Source organism: Equus quagga, chromosome 13 (genome assembly GCF_021613505.1).
Source record: "Equus quagga isolate Etosha38 chromosome 13, UCLA_HA_Equagga_1.0, whole genome shotgun sequence".
NCBI classification, from domain to species: domain Eukaryota; kingdom Metazoa; phylum Chordata; class Mammalia; order Perissodactyla; family Equidae; genus Equus; species Equus quagga.
Window position 1 is genome coordinate 16,594,503 of NC_060279.1, and position 5,203 is coordinate 16,599,705.

The window sequence follows — 5,203 nt, forward strand, 5'->3', positions numbered from 1 at the left end:
TTTTAGAAACAGGATACAAAGTTGTGTGTGTACCATGATTGCAACTCTTTAAAAATGTGTGCATTTTGGGGGGGGGGGGTGTTTGGGGGACAAAAAGAAATAGGCAAAAATGCTCCCATTAGAATGACGGAATTATGGTGATTTTTGCCTCAATTTTTCAAACTTTCTGTAATCTTGCGTTATGAGTTCATTCGCTGAGTTGATTATGTAGTGATTGCTTACCTTGTGTAAAGCTCTGTGTTAAGCAGTGGGCATACAACGGAGAACAAAGCAGTCCCTGCCTTCTCAAAGCCACCATCTAGCAGAGAAGTCAATTCAACAAAAAGAATAGGGGCTGGCCCAGCAGCATAGTGGTTAAGTTCGTGCACTCCATTTCGGCAGCCCAGGGTTTGCAGCTTCGGATCCTGGGTGCAGACCTACACACTTCTCATCAAACCATGCTGTGGTGGTATCCCACATATAAAATAGAGAAAGATTGGCACAGATGTTAGTTCAGGGCCAATCTTCCACATCAAAAAAAAAAAAATTAGAATAAAATTTGACAAGTGGTATGTAGGAGGAAGTTCAGTCTGTGGTAGGGATACGTACAGGGATAACTGACTTGCATAAAGGACTTGGAGAAGGCCTCCTGGAAGAAGTGAAAAGGAAGATGAGACTTGAAGGCCTGCAAGGGTGGGGAGGAGGTGAGGATCTTCATAAATTAAGGAAGTAGCATACTGATGTGAAGGCCTAAGAGGCAAGATGAGCTGCAAGCACTGAAGGAAGCAGAGAGCACAGGGCACAGTGATAGGAAGTCGTAAGAGACGAGACCAGAGAGGCATGGAGAGGTAAAGCCATTCAAGGCCAGGTGAGCCGTGGGACTGAGGGTGAGCTTTATTCTGAGGGCGTAGGAAGCTGCAGAAGGGCTCGAAGGTCAGGGCCACCACCTTTGCATGGTAAAAAGATCTTTATGCTGATAATGTGGAAATTGATCAGAAGGGGGCAAGCCAGGAGGAAGAGAGACCAGTGGGAAGTGGTGGCACATCCAGAGGAGAAATGATGCTGGCCTGGATGAGGGGCAGTAGGGGAGAGAGAAGTGGACTTTGGGAAGTCAGCTCAACAGGTGATGAACTGGATGAGGGAAGATTAGGGAAAGAGGTGGTCAATGACCCCTCCAAGAGGCTTGGGCCACAGGACAGGTGGTGGTGCCAGCTGCTGAGAAGCAGAGGAAGGCAAAATGAGGAGATCAGGAGCACCAGCCAAAGAAATGGGAAGAAAGACAGGAGACTTGCTGTCATTGAAGCTAAAGGGAAAAAAAGGCGTTTCGGGAAATAAGGACTGGTTATATGTGCTGAGAGGTGGAATAAGACAAAAGTTGAGATGTGTTTGCAAGGGAACATTAAATGGGACTCTCATTTTTCACAGTGAGGTTCTAGATACCTATGCTGGGCTTGCAAAGGAGGTGTCTAGAAATTTTGCTTTTTAGACCATTAGCTGATCACCCCATACAAGAGGTTAAAGAGTCTGAGAGAGGCGAGAGGTGTTTTCTGAAGAGTCATCTGTATGCTGCAAGTCATAAGTGGGGGTGAGGGAGAAAAGGAAGTGCTCTCCCTACTTTATTCAATCAAGTGAGCGGGCCTTTGATGCAACCACTTGGAGAGCTTGGTATGTGTCCCCTGTAGCTTGTAAGACACAGAGGACTTAACTGTCACATGCTAAGGCATCTTAAGGCAGGCAGCTCTGGCCAGAGCCTCCTGGTGTGTGGGCAGAGCCAGGAGAGGTGGCGGTGTCTGACAGTCCATGCTCCTAGGATTTGTCAGAGCCAAGGCTTGAAGAGTACTTCCATGAACCACATGTGGGCCAAAGGAGACAGCCTGCAGGGCTTCTTAAACTCCCCTCAGGATGGCCTCTGGGGGTGGGAAGAGAGGAGAAAGAAGACAGAGGTATTCTGAAGTACTTCTGGCTATGGAGGTGGGGTGGGGGTGGGGGATCCTAAATAACCAGCCAGAGATGCGTTTGTCCATTCAAGGGAACTGCAGAAGAGGGATCCCTGCAAGGAAGACTTCAAGGAATCCCCCAAGGGCCCCAAGAGAGAGGGTCTGACTGAAGTACCCGCTGCATCCAGATAAAAACATTGGCAATCCATCGTTGGAGCAAAGTGAGATTTTTGCTGACTTTTACCTCTCTCTCTCTCTCCTCACTCCAATCTGTGAGGGAGCAGAATCTGCTGCTTTCAAGTCTAGGAGTGGGGAAGGGAGGTAAGGGATTGTCAGCCAAGTAAGGAGAAGAGCAGCCAACCATGGCCCCTTACCCAAACAGGCTTCCCACCAGGAGCTGCCCTGAGCTCAGGGAGGGGAGAAGAGTTAACATTAAATAAAAGTTAGACCAGACATTTTAGTATTGGAAATCAAGATGTTTGTGAAATTCAGAATGACCGGAGGGGTTCTTATTATTTAAGAGTCGTCAGAAGAGTCATGGGCCTATCTATTCTAGAGTCATCCAAAGGGTGTAGAAAAACTAGCCCCAGAGAGCAGGTTTGAAGGGGCAGTGGGTGTCAGAGGAAGAGGAGATTAGTTGCACCTGTAGGGGAGGAAGAAATTTTCTTCTACCCTTCTAGGTCCTTCTGGCTGGTCTAAGACTTGAACTGACATGAGATGGAATAATGAAAGAAAGTCAAACAAGTTTAATAATACGTATAGATGGGAGAAACCCAGGAAAATTGAGTAACTCACCAAAGTCACCACCTTAAATATCATCTTCAGCTAAAGACACAGGAGGATGTTGGGGGTAGTCGTTTGGGACTTCAAAGGAGAGGAAGGCAATTCACATGGAGATGGAAAAGCAAATGTTTGGTAGACATTTGTCTGAATTGCCTTGCAGAGACAATGGGACGTGGAGAGGACTTTGATCAAATGGGCCTTGCTAGGTTCCTCCCTGTCTACCACACCTAGTACATATTATACTATAGTTATCCATGGTGACAGCTCCTTCCTGAAACAGGCCTTCTGTCTTAAATTCTTTTAGGCAGTTAGGGGGAAGGTCAAAGACTTTATTCCTGAGTCTTTTGTTCTTCAAAATAATCAGCTCAAAATAATCCTCAAGTGAAAGAGTCACATTTTGGGGTGGCAAATTCTGCTCCCCTACACACCCTTGTATGAGTAACGCAGACCTTTTCCAAAACAGTTTCAGTGGAGTCATGGAAGCCAGACTACAATGGGTTAGACTGAGTTAGAAGGAGCTGAGAATGTGTACGCAGCAAACGAGGACGCATTTTCAAGAAGTGTGTCTATGAATGGGAGAGAGAGAGGCAGGAAGTGGATCATGGGGGATAGACAGAGACTTGTTTTAATAAATGGGAGAAATCGGAGTATGTGTAAAGACGAGTGGAAAGAAGCCAGCAGAGAGGATGATGATCAATGTGTGGTCCCTGAGCAGCCCAGAGAGGGTGGAGTGCGGGATGCAGCTTCAGCCTTAGATGGGAAGAGCGGACGCTTCTTCCATTAGGAACAGAAAGGGACAGGACGGGTAGGCATGGAGACAGGCAGAAAGCTGAAGGAATTTTCATCTGATTACTTCTCCATATTTTCTGTTGAGTAGGAAGTGAAGGGAGAGCTAAGGGTTCAATTGTTTCAGGAGAATGAAGAAAAGTTGAAATAGCCATCTCAGGGAAAAGGAGACACTCGTTTGTGAAACAATGTTGGATGGCCTGGCTGCCCTGAGGGTCTGCCTGAGGCTGGAAAACATATTTAATTGAATATTCATCTAACTGTCTGCTTGAACCTCAGGAAAGACCCACATGTAGCAACTACCGCTGCCAAGCCCCTGGAGTTTGGGAATGTCTGCATGAAAATGAAACTATGTGCGGATTACACTGATTCAGAGCGATTGCTCCTTCTGAGATACTTCCAGAGTTTCTGTCCCACATGAATCCACATTGCTATCTCTATCATTTGGTGATTATTTTTTTTTAAATAAATGGCTGGTATCTGCCAATGAAACTTATAACCTGAGCTTGTGAAAAAGACACGAGAGATCTGTCACCTGGTTACAGGCCGTAAGACATTGTGACCTTCCACACTTTTTGCCACTGGGGGATATGGCTGCCCTCAGTCTTATCTTCCCAAAAGTCAGTGACAAAGCATTTTAGGGAAATAGATAATGACGCACGGGCCCCTGTTCTCAAGTCTACTGACAGACTTCAGATCCACTGAAGCCAGATAAGGCCTGTAGGAGGGTGGGAATGAGAGCACGTGAAAGGAGAAAATAGAGAGGAGTAAATATGTCACTCTAGTCTCCAAACTCACGGTTTCAGATAGAGGTCTAGCAGATGTGAATTTATTTTCATGGAGAATATGACAGAGTATTTTAAAACAGCATTGCCCAGAAAAGATATGCGTTCTCTCTCTTATTCTCCATGGTGTCCACGAGGCCTAGCACAGGCCCTGTACAGAAAGGATGCTCGATAAATAATTGGACAATGAGTGAATGAATGGTGCTCCAGGGCGAAGGGCTGTTCTGCTCCTCCGCTCTGCTTCATGCGCACAGTCATGGAAGGCAGCTTTTCTCCTCTGAATATGTGTGAGAATTTGCATGTTGAAGAAAAATTAGCATTATTTTTGGCAGAGAATTTCTAAGGCTGACGACATTGAAACCAATAAAAGATGTACGTTGACCCAAGGCAGGGGAGAATGGATTCCGTACAAGGACTGGGGAGAGAGTGGGGCAGGCAGGAGACCCGAGAAATTCAGGGTTCCAGGTCCTTCTGAATGTCTGTAAATCAGGCAAAAAGGAGTTCGCCCAGTGGTCACTCTCATTCGTCCATGCTGGTTTTGCTGGGGTGCAGCTAACATGAACTAACTGGTGTCGTGACAGCTACCAGTGAGCTGCACCCAGGAATTCTCCTTGCAAGAATATACAGCCCTTACTGGCTGGGTGAGCCTTGGGAAACACATTAGATGACTCATCCTGTGCTTTAAGGCTGTTTTGTCTTTGCTGGAATCCTTGGCATATAACTACTGAAAGATTTTTTTTTAACTTTACTTCCATTTGTTTTAAATGGAATCCATACCCAGCACTCACTGTCATCCATGCTCTAATGCTTGAAAAATTCATCACCTCGCCTGTCTGTAATGAGCTGTTTTTCTTTAATTAACTTGTTTGTTCATTTTTTTCATTTTAAATCAATGGTCAAAACTGAAATGGTAAGCCCTCCTCTAATCTGACA